The following is a 14,640-nucleotide window of genomic DNA, read 5'->3' as shown; positions in this document are numbered from 1 at the left end:
GGGCCTCCAGGCACCTTCTAAAGGCTAAGCCAGCACTGATGGGGGCCGCAGCACCTGCCTCAGCTGCCCGGAATCCCAGCCCCCAGCAGTGAGGACCCGCACCCCATGGCCAAGTGGAGCTTCTCATGGTTGAGCTGGTCCCCTCTGCCTGGGAAGGCGTCAGCTTCCGGACATGACAGAAGGGGCTCCTCCAGGCCTGCCGCCCCTGACCTCCCTGTGGAGGGGCAGCTCTATGAGAAAGGATCATTTTAAATTTCCGCCCCAGGTCACAGAACAAGTTAACAGAGAGTCATGCCAGCGACCTGGGCTCCAGATTTCTAGTCCGGCATTAATTTAAATGTTAATCTGAAATCTTCACTTAAGTCACTGGAGTTTAGAGTTTATTAGAGCAGGCGGCAGGAGTGGAGCCTCCTGGGGGGCTGGCGGGTCACGTTGCTGCCAGAGGGTGAGCGCCCTCCCAGCTGGGCCCCACCAGCGCCACCATCCCAGCCGCCTCCTTCTCTCTCCCTCCCTTTCCCTCCGTCTTCCTTGGAGGAAGAGTTGGAAGTGGGGAAGAGACAGCAGTGGATGTCAGGCAGATCTGGGAGATCCCAGGGTGGCTCGCGCACTGGAGCCGTCTCCAATGGGCCTGCAAGAGCAGCCTGTGTGCGCATGGCTTCCCAACTCTGCAGCTAGTGACCCACACAGGTAGCCTTGACCATGGGGTGGAAGTGTTCCCACAACAGAACCAGCAAACACTGCAAATCAGGTACCCGCTGCTACCAGCCTGCCCCACTGTCTGCACATGCCCTGATGGTGCTGCGTCTGTCTAGAGGTGACGGAATCAGCAAACGTCTGAGCACCTGCTATTGCCAAGGTTACGAGCAAGGTGCAAGAAGTCACCGAGGTACAGGTCACAGCCAGGCCCTGCAAGGAGCTTACACTTGACTGGGGAGGTCAGAAACCTCGTTCACATGGAAAGAAACTGGTGCAGTAAGAGGCTCCTAAGGACACGCTGAGGGACATGTAGGTGACTCTTAACCTCTCGCCTCTGACCGTCTGGAGTGCCAGCCACCCAGAGCCCCAGGCAATGTGGAATTTCCTCTAGGCACAAGCTTAGTTGACCCTCCAAACCACCTAGAGAGTTGCTTAAAATATAGACCCTGTTCCCCAGCCTTGGGGATCCTGCTCAAGGTGGGTGTGGGGCAGACCCAGGATCTGCATCTGTCAAGCAGCGAGGTCGTCTTGCTCTGTGATGGGTCACAGGGTTGCCTGGTCCTGAGATGTGCAATACCTCCAGCTCCAGCTGTCTCCCATCCCTGACCTCTCCAGAGAAGGTGCTGCAGAACAGCAAAGAGGGGACAAGGTGCCACTTTCTCTGGTACTGCAGAGAACATGGCTGTTTGTAGAATACACCATTTCCCAGCACTTTCTATTAGCAAGGCAAGAGCCCAGCATCAAGGGAGGGCAATTCAACAAGCCTCCACGATTGCCACCACCCAGAATGTGTCTCCTGCCAAGCTGTGCCTGAGCCCTCCTGAGGGAGACAAGGAGAGGCCTGACCCCCAAAGGGAAGGAGGGCTCAGCAGCGCAGACGTCTTGGAGGGGGAACCTCCAGCCCCTGCACCCCGTCAGTACACACATTCTCCTGCATGTGCAAATGGCTGGTGCTGGATCTTCCTCAAATTTCAGGCCACTACACAGCCACGAATGTGACAGAGTACCTGAAAGCACTGGGGAGGGCTGGGGGACCTCAAGATAAAGCACACCTATTCTGAAATCTGGATGACCGATGCTGGTTGTGTGCAGCCTCCTGGGTCCTCTTGGGCCTGGATTGACCCAGGATCATCTCATGCCTCCAAAAGGGATGTCCGGGCTCATGGTGGACACGCAGGGCTCTGCTGGGCCAGGTGACCCGCAGCGTCTGTGGCTCAGGTGCAGGCAGGAGCTGGGCTCTGCAACCCAACCTCAGCTTCACAATCCCCAGAAGCAGCAGCTTCTTTCTTTTCCTCCTTCCTCCCTCCCTTCCTCACGGTCATGGCTGACTGTGTCCCCAAAAAGGATATGTTGACATCCCAACCCCCAGTACCTGTGAATGTGGCCTTATTTGGAATTAGTGTCTTTGCGGATATAATCAAGTTAAGATGAGGTCGCACTGAAGTAAGGTGGTTCCAAATCCAAGGACGGATGTTCTTATAAAGAGAGACAGACAGACACGCACAGAGAGAAGACGAGGTGAGGACACACAGGAAGAAGATGGCCACGTGACAGCAGAGATGGAGAACGGAGTGATGCAGCCACCAGCCACGGAATGCCAAAGATGGCTGCAGACACCAGAGCCGGAAGAGACCAGGACAGATCCTCCCAGGCAGGTTTCAGAAGGAGATCGGCCCTGCCCACCCCTCGGTTACGGATTCCTGGCCTCCAGAACTGTGAGAGAATAAATTTCTGTTATGTTAAGCTACCCCATTTGCAGTGACTCGCTGCAGAGCTGCAGGACACCCACACATTGCCCTCGCCTGTGCCGACACTGGGTCAGGTGTGGGAGGCCGGCGATGACAGGGACAGCTCCACCCTGCAGGTTGCAGTGCAGTGAGAAGATGGATAAATCGGCTCAGGGCCGCATGCTGCAGGGAACTGCAGAGGAAGCTACAAGAATGTACGGTAATGTGGGTCTCGATGAGATTTTCATTTCCCAAAGACCATTTAGGCCACAGTCAGGAGAACAGCCTGAAGAGGGCATGGTGTATGTCATCAGTAAGGCAGCTGATGGGCCACTGCAAACCGTCCAGGCCAGACGTGACTGTGGCTTGGGTCACAGTAGCGGTGGAGGAGATGCAGCGACACCGGCAGGGTCAAGAGCTCCTCACGGGGCAGAAGCCACAGGACTGGTGACATGCCGGATGCGCACAGTGGGGCAGACGCTGCCGGCTGCCTCTCCGCCCCCGCTCCTGTCCTGCCATCTTCTATATTTATGAAGAGCTGCTCGTATCCGGTTACTGGCATCCATGTGTGTCCTGAGAAACTCGGTTCTCAGTTTGACTCGGCCACCGTACTTCCGTGCATCTTGCCCACTGTGGCTTTGGGATGGGCGTGTGTTATATTCGCGGCAACGGGACACGAGCAGAAATCATCGGCAGGCGTCTACTGAGGCTCTCCTCTCCCTACGAAACACGGACGTGTAGGAACATCCCAGCACCTCATTCCTGCCTCTCGAATTGTCATCTGCAGGTGACAGCTGGAAATTTGGCAGCCACCCTACACTATGAGGGAGTCAGTGTGAGGCTCAAACCTACAAGCTGAGCAGGGCAGGAAGATGCCAGAGGCCGGGGCTTTGATGGCATTGCTGAGACCACCCTGGCTGCCTGACTTCCAGACTCCGTATTTTTCCCTTATTGTTGAAGCCGTTTTAAGTTAAGGACTATTTACTTGCTTCGTAGGCCTGTGCTGGCTTCAGCAACGTACCCGTCTCCTAGGGCCACCATAACAACAGGCCGCAGGCCGGGGCTTAGGAGCAGGAGTTTATTCCTCACGGTCCTGGAGGCTGGAGGTTCAGGATCCAGACAGAGCAGGGCTGGCTGCTCCGAGGCCTCTCTCCTCAGCTTGTAGACATGTCTTCTCCCCATGTCCTCACATGGTCGTCCCTCTACACGTGTCTGCGTCCTAATCTCCTCCTCTCGTGAGGACACCAGCCAGACTGGGTTAGGGCCCACCCTAATGGCCTCATTTTAACTTAATTACCTCTCTACGGACCCTATCTGCAAACGCAGTCACATTCTGAGGTTCTGGGGCTCAGGACTCCGACATATGAATTGGGGGGACACAATTCAGCCCATAATAAGCAATAAGGGGAAAAGCTCATTTCTGTGTATTATCAAGAAGTCCACAGGCCGGCAGCTCGGCACTGGGTGACAAAACCCCTCGGGGGCCTCCGACTCCGGCTTCACGTCTTTGCAACGCTACGGGCTTTCTCTGTACAGTTGCAACATGTCGTCCGTGGTCCTGAGCTTTAAGTCCTCAGACCCTGCATCTGGAGGCATGAGCAAGCATTTCCTCTCCTGCCCACTTCCATCTGTAAGGAAAACGTTCCCAGATGCCCCGCACACTCCTTCCCACTGTCCCTGACCAGAACAGTCCCATGGCCTGACCAGACTCAGTGACCGTCCTGGACATAAAATCATGACGTTTGGCTGAAGCAAACTGAGACCCACCCTCGGGAGCTAGGAAGGGCCCGCCTGGTGGCTGTAGCCCTGGGCCACTCCCCTGAAGGAAGTCGGGGTTCTGTTGGCAGGGGTGTGCCTGGCTGTGACCCAGGCGAGTCTCGCTCTAGGACAATCGCAGCACTGGGCAGTGGCTCAGGAAGCAGCAGGTGGGCAGGGCGCTGGCAGGAGGGGCTCCACCAGCTGGCGCTGGGGACAACCAAACCCGAGGCTCTCCAGGCCACCCCGCCCGATGCATCACCACGGCAACCCGGCTGCGGGAGGGACTCCCCGTTGAGTTTTAACCCAAATTATCTTTTCCACATCTCAGATCAGAGCCGCTGTGCAAAGAAGAGCTCATCTTAACGACTTTAAGATGCTCTGCACGGGAGGCAAGGGTGAGAAGTGCACGGCAGGAAGGGAAAGACGTGTAAACGCTATTTTAAAACCGAACAGGCAGATCCTGGTGACTCAGAACCAGACAACGGGCATCCTTCTTGTGTGTTTTTTAAGAAAACAGAAGCAACGTCAGGACTTGGTGGTGGTGGTGCTTGTTTCCAGGCAATACTCTAGAGTCACTATGATTCTGTTTCCCTCCAGTCTCAGTTATTCTTGATGCTCAGGATAATGACCTTCGGTCACCAAGGGAAGAGGTCGTTATCATCAGCAGATGCTACTGGCTCCGGGGGGGTGTGGACAGACACACAGCTGGGAGGTTTCCGGTCCGAACAAAAGAAGGGTCCCCGTCAGTAGCCTTTAGGTAACCAGAGATCCAATCATCCAAAACACGCCGTGTAAATCTCGCTTTTAATCTTTCTTTCATTTTAGTTATTCTTCCGTGATAGCTCTTTAACAGTTGTTATTCCAAGTCTCTTGAGTACTAAATTTCTGTTCTGTAAAATGTTTGATAACATTAAAGAAAGTCTGGAAAAAGCACACAATGGGCTGTTTGTCACTTACCTACTTTCACAAGGCACTGGCAGAGCTATCTCAGTGCTGGCTCCTGCCCCCCAGGCTCCTGTCAGTTAAAACCACCCATTATGTGATTAGAGATGCTCAGAGATGGCAAATCTACAATGGTCCCAGGGGCGGGAGGATCACACGCAGTAATAACAGCATTCATCTCTACCTGTGCCATCATGCCAAGGTCACGCAAAGACGCACGAGGGCAGGTACTGTTGTCGTGCCCATCTTACGGATGGGGAAACTGAGGCTTAGAGCAGATAATCACCTTGCTTCAGGTCGAACATAGCTGCAGAGCCGGGATTCAAAATTAGGTCTGTCTCCTGAACTTGGCCACCCTTCTACCCAAACGCCTTCTGTGTAGACAGAGGCATAGAAGAAAGCCGTGGCAGGGGGTGAGTTGGTGTGTAGGACATCTTCCAAGAGCAGTGGCAGGGGCATGTGTCACCAAATCATCCTATGCTGGGTCTATACAGACTCGTGAGGGCCCATCATTTCCATAGAAAAAGAGGTTGGTTATAAAAAGAATGTGACACGCACAATTTGAGTAAGTGCTGATAAACCAATTAAGAAATAACCAGACTGACTTCATCTTTCGTGGGGTGAGCCCTGCTGCCTGGACCAGTGTGCTCTTCCACCATCAGGACCCTGTCCTGACAAAAGGAATTCCACCTGCTCCAGGGATTCAGACACCTGCCCTCCTAGGAGAAAGTGATTTCCCCATAAAGTGTCAAAAGGTACCAAAGCCGGTTCCAACTAAGCTCATGCTGTCCTGCCTGAGGGTGGCCTCCGGCTGCACAGTGAAGAGGCTGAGGACAGGCGTTTAGTCAGCAAATCCCCCGCACTGGCGAGGTGGCAGCTATCGCTGGCTCGTTAGGAAAAGCGGCGTTCTGAGAGCAGTGACATAATCTCCCCTTGGAAGGAGCAGCTTGATTTCTTCTGTGGAAAGAGACCCACCTGTCGAAGGGTAAGGGAGCAGCCCCGTCAATCCCCAACGCCATCCCCCACTCTGGTGGCAACGCTGGCTCTCTGACAAGTGCTGACACTTCCTTTCCCACGTCCTCGGTCAACACACAACACCTCGGGCCAACCGACGAGGTGCACGGTGCCTGTTGCCACAGACCCCTCCATGTCCCGGCCAGTCCTTGGTGAGCATTGCTGAGCACGTCCATAATCAACAGGCCACAGGGACCGGGTGCAAACCTCACAATGTGAGCTGCCTCCCAAGAAAGCACGACACCCGCCTCGACTGGTGTTGAAAAGCCGGTCAGTGCAGGTACCGGGGAGCTGAGGAAGGGTGCGGGGGGTGGTGTGTGGACAGGATAAGGCAATGGCTTCACTGCCCAAGCCAGCCCCTCCTGGGACATGCCACGTGGATCGGCGCCACAGGACAGGCCCCCACTGTCCCCCACGCTGTCTTCAAAAACAGAACAAAACCAAGCCATGCAGTGGTTTATTTTTAATGAGAGTAAATAACCATCATTGAGTCTCCATTTCTAAAATGGAGTCTTTATGCTTCTGAGTATAGATTTGAATCTGAGGGAAAAATACTTTAAAAGTAGGTACTTTGCATATGGTTTACATTTTAAATCAAGTGGGGAGGACTCGGAAAAACCCACACAAATCACTGTCACCATCACCAAGGACACTCTTCAAGTATGCACCTGTGACGATGAGTCTCAGAACACAGAACCAGCATTTGCCCTAACCACAGAGTGTGACATTACATGTAAATCAGCACACGGCTTTGCTCAGGGAGGCACTGAGTCAGGGTTCCCAGGAAGGGGCAGCCCTGCGTCATGGACAGCTGGGAGATGACATCCTCACTTGGAGAAGGCCTGGTTCAGCTGCCAGAGGAAGACAGTGCTGAAGGTTTGGCTCAGGGAGAGATGCTAACTCCAGTCATGAAGGTATTTAAAGAGAAAGGGGATGCACGGTGTAGCGTGTTGGGTCACTGTCCAGTCCTCCCAGTTTCCACCCTCTGTCTCAAGCCCTTTGCCATGTAAATCTGCAGTGCTGCCCATCCACCCCTTGACATTGGGCTCAGCCTATGCCTCGCCTGTGGAGCATGGTGGAAGTGACAGTGGCCAGCTCTGAGCCTTGGCCTCATGAGGCACCACAGATCTCCACTTGCCCTTGTGCATCAAGGCCATTGCCACAAGAACACACCCCAACTAGCCACAGCCAGAGGTGTGAGTCACGCGTGGGACAGACTAGGCCCTCCTACAGTGTAGAAGTGCCCAGTGAGTCCAGTCCAGACAGCTGACCCCAGTTGACCAGCAGACCTGGGAGGAAAATGTCACTGAGATTTTGTGGCCATCTGCCATGCAGCAATCGCTGACAGTGGGAAAGAAGAAAAAGGGTGCAAGTGAGGTGTGGGGGCTGGGAAAGCAGCATCATAAGAGGGACCTGGTTCACGCAATGCCCACCTACCCCGCAACCCCACAGACATTTCATTGGTCACATTCTGAAAAAACCCTCTTTTGAAATGTAAGATGTCCTTTGAAAAGTTCATGGAAAAATAGAACTAAAAGATGATACAAATCTTTCCATGAGCTTTTTCAAGTATCTTCTTGTGTCCAAACCAATTAAGAATTTAGAGCGTAGAGGCTGGGGGTGGACGCTAGATGCTGGTTTTCGTTCTCATTTCTTGTTTTTCAGGTCCAGTAGCTTATGGAACAGCACAGGGAACGTGCTGCATGTAGAAAGATACCAAAATTATTGTACTTCCTTTCAGTGAATTAGGGAGGGTCTTCACTCGTGTCCATAACAATGTCACTTAATCTCACTGGGCATCTGGGAATGGCTTAGACCCAGTGCATCATCAGGAACAGGAGCCCACAATGTGGCAGTCACAAACACCGGCCGACAAGCGGCTCCAGCTCTTCATCCCCAGGTGCCAGGGAAGGAGGCATCCGCTAGTCCCCCTGGGTTTGGGTGCAGCCAAATGACCCGTCCTGCCCAGGGAACTGCGAGCGGAAATGCTGTGTTGCACTCTGGTGTGGAAGCATCTGTGTTCAGCCCACAACCCGTCAGAGCTCCCCTCCCCTGCCCCGACTGCCAGCAGCACTCATGACGCTGCCACATGGTGCACACATGCGATAGAAGCCGCCTGCCGCAGGACTGAAACTCTGTTACCACTGCGTAGTCTGTCCTAGGTGAAACGCACATGAGCTTAACTTGTTCCATGAAAAAAACCAAAACCAAAACCCGATGAGAACCACTGTTCTGAGAGACAAAAACAAAAAACCAACACACCCGATGACTCAGAGCTCATGGTGGTGTGGAGTGGGAGCAGGCAGATGGCCTAAGGGTCACATTTCCAGCCCGGCCAGTCGAAGGAACCCACCCCCGGGGGAAGGGGAGTCCATCAGCACACCAGGCCCAGAATCCGGGGGCTCCACCAGGCCAGTTTGGGCAAATGGTCCATGTAAGGGTCCCAAGAAGTAGCAGGTTGTTAGGGCATCTGGGTGGGGGACACTCAGAAGTCTGTCCAGGACCAGGTTCCTGGGATACAGACTTAGAGGGGCCAGCTTCTGATGGGGACCGTTGTCCAGATCCCACTCTCAGGAGGGCCCTGCAATCTGCACAATGCTCTGCTGTTGCTGCCATGAACCCTTGCTGATGCTTGAGCAGGGTCTGCATTTTCATTCTGCACCAGGTCCTTGCAAATTATGCAGCCAGTCTGGTCATGGGGATACTAAGTCACCAAAAGCCAGTTCAGAAAGGGCCAGTGTCTTAGTTTATTCTGGCTTCTATAACAACATACCAAAACTGGTTGGCTTATAAATAACAGAAATTCATTGCTTACAGTTCTGAAGTCTGGAAGTCTAAGATCAAGGTGCTGGCAGATCGGTGTCTGGTGAGGACCCATTTCCTAGTTCACAGGTGGTGCCTTCTTGCTGCATCCTTACATGGTGGAAGGGATAAGGGGTCTCTCTGGGGTCTCTTTTATAAGGGCACTAATCTCATTCATGAGGTCTACATCCTCATGATCTAATCACCTCTCAAAGGCCCCACCTTCTAACACCATCACCTTGGGGATTAGGATTTTAACATATGAATTTTGGAGGTGTGCAAACATTCAGACCATAGCAGCCAGCCCTCTGCATCCAGCCAGGTGTGGGGTAACCTGTGCTCAGAGGAAGAGGCACTGAGGCCGGGGTGAGGGGATGCTCAGTGGCAGTCAGAGCACCCACCAGGAGCCCCACATTGGCAGGGCAGCACCCTGGAGCGCTGACAGGCATTTTCCTGGTGTGCTGGGCCGTGCTTCGTGCCTTGTTGAATATGCACAGCCTCCCTGTGCACAGAGGACTATCCCACTTTCTGTATGGGAACCCTGAGGCACAGAGTATGCAAATAATTTGCCCAAGGTCCCACGGCTGGGAAATGGCCAGGGCTCACCAGGTCCACACAACAGTGGAGAACCTGAGGCAGGAAGAGGCAGAGACACCAGGGGGACAATGACCAACTGTCGATGGACAGACCAGATAGGAACACAGACTTTCAAGGCAGACGAGCACAGGGCCATTTGCTTGAGGAGAGGTGAGGAAGAGGCAGGCCTGAGGAACAGAGAGCCTTCGTGTCACACCGCCTTTCTAAACCAAAGGCCCTGGAGGAGGAGGAGGGCCTGGGAGCAGCGCTTCTGAGCCCTTCTGGTCTCTCCCGGGAAGGCAGGTACCCAGCCTACGGCTGTGCATCATGGTGGCCTGGGGTAGCCCTGACCCCAGGAGATCTCCAAAAGTCACCCTCCTTTAGGGAACACAATCAGCACCAAGCAGATCTTTATCACCTAATTCCGAATGAACTTGTTAAAGCATTTTTAGTGTAATGAAAACATTAGATCAATTCCTTGCAGGGATAGTTGTCATTAAATCAATAGCCTGTGCAGTCCGTCACCCAATGGCTGATAGTGCGCAAAGGGCTGCTGACCATGAGACCCGCGGACGTGTCCTCTACGGAGAGCCTGGGGTTGAGGCGGGGGCAGGAGAGGTAGGAATCTGCTCTGTCCGCCAGTCTGAAGCACCTTGAAAAGACGGGAGTTCTGGGACGGTCTAAATGCTGCCCGCATCCTAGAGAACGGTGACAGGGACGCTGACTCACGGAGAGGTGCCCTGCACAGACGGGCAGGAGTGGGTTTCTATTATGTTTGTGGTGTCTGCCCTGCTACGATTCTTCCCACATCCTCCATCCTTATCTCCTCTCGAAATGAGTCACATGAACCAAAGAAAGGGACTGCGAGAGTTGGGGCAGAAGTAAGTCCATAAAACTAGCCCAAGCTGAGCCCTGGGAATAACCATCGATAGGAAGCCAGGAAAGGGGATTGTGGGTGCTGTAGCCAAGGGCAGGCCCTCCCTCGGACAGCAGCTGAGCACGTCCCCCTAGAAGCATGGGTTTCGGGACTGCTCAGACTGGGTCCTGAAGCTGCACGTTTTCAGCTCAGAGGGATCTGTCTCTAAGAGAAAGGGGGACGAGTCTGAGACAAGAACAAGTTATTCAGCACATGGATGGATCCAGTAGAGCTGTAACCATAACTATTCATTACACGCACACGTGTGCATATGCACACACATGCACACATGAACACACGCACACAAGCAGACCCGCACACACATACACATGATTGTGTATGCACACAGCGTTCTCACAGTCATGCACACACACTCTCACACATGCACATGCTCATACACATGTGCTCCCACACACGCACACTCGGATATATGTACATACAGGCACACATACACACACTTGTACGTGCATGCACATACGCACACTTACACGTGCTCACGCACACGCACACTCGGATATATGTACATACAGGCACACATACACACACTTGTACGTGCATGCACATACGCACACTTACACGTGCTCACACACATGCACATACTCTACAGGCAGCATCTGGGATGGAATCAGACTCTCTGCGAGACATTGAGTAGAAGCACAGAGGACATGGGGCCAGAAGTCCAAAGGGTGGGTGTCCATGGGTGAGCCTGGGGATCTCAGTAACTCTGGGCCCCGCAGAAACAGGTAGATGGGGGTGTGAAAGTCTGGGGTCCAAGCCAGAGTGGGAAAAGGTCCGGCTAGAGAAGCAGAACAAACCAGAAAGGGAAAGTTACTGACATAAGTAAATTGATACTTATTTGCAGATGCAAATACCAGGAGAATGCAAATAAACTCACTGAGAAGGTGTGAAAACAGAGAATTCAACAATGCGTCTGATTATGAAATTTATATGTAAAAACAACAAATTTCCCATGTACATACAAATAATAGCCAATTAGAACACACGAAGGAATAAAAGATCTCAGCGCTAGCAAGACAAACTAGCCAGAAATAAATTTAAAAACAATTGTGTTTTAGGGCAGTAAAACTATTCTGCGTGATACTACAGATCATGGTACATGTGTCCAAACAACACCAAACAAGAATGTACAACACCAGGGGCTGAATCCTAACATCAGCTGTGGACTTTGGGTGATGATGATATGTCAATGTGGATTCATCAATTGTAACAAATGCACCACGGTAGTGTGGGACGTTTGTAGTGGGGGAGGAGGCAGGAGGTATAAGGGAACTATCTGTACCTTCCTCCCTACTTTGCTGTGAACCTAAAACCGTCCGAAAAAATAAAGCCTATTAAAAAGGGAAAAAAATGTGCAGGACCTATATCAAAAAAACTTTTAACTCTGGGGGGAGATAAAAAGATTTGAATAAAGTAGCTTGTTCTCGGATAGAAAGACTAAGTATTGTGAAGATGTAAATTATCTGTAAGTTGATCTATATACATTCAATGAGACCACAATCAAAATAAAAACAGGATTTTTCTAATCTTTATTAAATAATAAAAAGATAATAGAAAATATGAGTAATATGGGACATTAAACTATTGTAAAGCTATGATTAAAAAAAAAAATGAGCCGGCTGGTTAGCTCGTTGGTTAGATTGTGGTGCTGATAACACCGGGGTCCAGGGTATGGATCCCTGTACTGGCCCACCACCACCACCACCACCGCCACTGCCACCACCACCACCGCCACCGCCACCGCCACCAACAACAAAAATAATATGATACTGGTGCAGAAATAGAGAAAGGGTCAGAAAAAAATGGCATGGAATCCAGAAATAGACCCTAATACATGTAGGAACTGATTACAAGATAATATTTAAAATAATAAAAATAATAGAAATAAGCACTTATTGACTATATATTATGTGCCAAAGGTCAACTAATTATCCTCAATTCCTTTTTATTTTTTTATTTTTGGTGGCGAGCTGGTATACAGATCCAAAACCTTGATCTTGGTGTTACAACACCACACTCTGACCAACTGAGTCAACTGGCCAGTGCATTAGCCTCAATTTCTACCATAACTCTTTACACCGAAATTAACTCCAGGTGGATCCAATATGATTTTTTTAAAGTAATCTTCAAGTGGGCTAAGCCTTTAATAGCATAAGATAAAACCAAAAAGTCCTAAGGAAAAATATTAATAAATTATACTACATTCAAAATTTGTAGAGAAAAAGTAGCACGGAAAAACTCAAAAGATAAACAAGAACTCAAAGAAAATCTGTAGTACATATGGGAAAGGCTATTTTAATTTTGCTCAAAAGGCTCTTAGGACCCTTTAAGGAAAATATAACAGCCTAATGAGAACATGAGCAAAGACATGATAAGAAATAACAAACAGCCATTAGTCAGGTGAAAATATATCCCATCTCACAATTTAAGAAATGCAAATGAAATTAAGTTACTATATTCACTTAGAGCAGCAAAACTTAAAAATGCACAGAGCCGATCAAAGAATGTGCAAACAAAACATCCTATGCTGGACTTTAGATATGTGAACTGGTGCAAATCCTGGTAGACCCACAAAAACTGTCAAGAAAAGATCTCCAAGGCCTGGTTAAAGTACAAGTTAAAGAATTCCACGTACCATAAATAATTTGTGATTAAAAAATACAGATACCAGACACCTCACACCTTACAAGGAGGAGGGTGACTGCTATCAAAAAATAAGTAAATCACTTGTACATACGGGAATAGTTGTATACAGTTTAAACCACCATCTTAGGTGTCTGAGGGTTTGGTTTTTTGTGTGTGTGTGTTTGGAATGTGTTTCTATAAAACCAATGCTGATTTTAATTGCATACTTGAATCTATAAACTGGCAAATCTAGTTACAAAGAAAAGGAATGTACTTCAGCCCCTCTTCCTTTATATAGTATCAAGAGTTTTATTTTTGGATTCTTTTTAAAATCTATTTTTCATACGAAAATAAAAGATACAGTTGACTTGGGTCAAAAAATAAAATAAAATAAAATAAGTAAATAAATACAGTTGGCCAGGGTGTGGAGAAACCGGACCCCTGTGCATTGTTGGTGAGGATGTAAAATGTTAACAGCTGCTGCGGAAAACACTATAGCATTTCCTTTAAAAAATTAAACATAGAACTACCATTTCATCCAACAATTCTGCTTCTGGGCATATACCGAAAAGAACTGAAAGGATATGCAAGAGATATTTGCACACTCATGTTCTAAAACGTGGATGCAAACCAAGTGTCCATCAACAGATGAATGGATAAACACAACGTGGTCCATCCATACAATGGAATATTATTCAGACTTAAAAAGGAAGGAAATCCTGACACCTGCTACGACCTGGATGAACCTTGACGACATTGTGCTCAGCAAAACAAGCCAGTCACAAAAGAACAGATACTGTATGACTCTACTTATAGGAGGTCCCTAGAGTCGTCAGATTCATGGAGACAGACAGCAGAATGGAGGTTGCCAGGAGCTGGGGAGGCGGGAGGGGGAGTTGGTGTTTCATGTGGACAGAGTTTCAGGTTGGGAAGATGAAGAGGTTCTGGAGATGATGGTGGTGATGGCTGCACAACACTGTGAATGTGCTTAATGCCACTGAGCAGCACGCTTACAAATGGTTAGGATGGCAAATGGTGTGCTATGTGTATGTCCCCATGGTTAAAAACCACACCCACACATTGCACGTCTGTGCTGCATTTGCACAGCTGCTGCTCCAAAGACACAGTCCGCGTGTGCCTACCTCTGGGAGGGTTCGGGTTGGGGCAGAGAAGCGTGGCGCCTGCATTTTCCAGAGCAAGTACCTATCTATTTTGTAATTAAAAAGGAAAAAAAAATGTATCTGAAATCCAGGAGAGGATGGTAGTCAGAAAGAGCCCACAGCCAAGGGGGAGGGATACTCAGCAGGAGGCAGGGTCTGAGAGCGAGGCGGGGGCTGGGACACCCAGTCATGGAGGACAATGCCATGTGAGGGTCGGAGTTACGCTGCCACAAGCCCAGGAATGCTGAGGATGACACTGACCACCAGAGGGTAAGAGAGAGGCACAGAACAGACCCTGCCTCACAGCCTCATACAGAACCAACCCTGCTCTCACCTTGATCTTGGAGAGTGACAGGGCCACACCACCGGGGCCAGAGCCCTATGGGACCAGAGCCCTTGTCCACAC

Source organism: Cynocephalus volans, chromosome 6 (genome assembly GCF_027409185.1).
Source record: "Cynocephalus volans isolate mCynVol1 chromosome 6, mCynVol1.pri, whole genome shotgun sequence".
Lineage (NCBI taxonomy): Eukaryota > Metazoa > Chordata > Mammalia > Dermoptera > Cynocephalidae > Cynocephalus > Cynocephalus volans.
The sequence above is the reverse complement of the archived record's forward strand: the minus strand, read 5'-3'. Positions refer to the sequence as shown.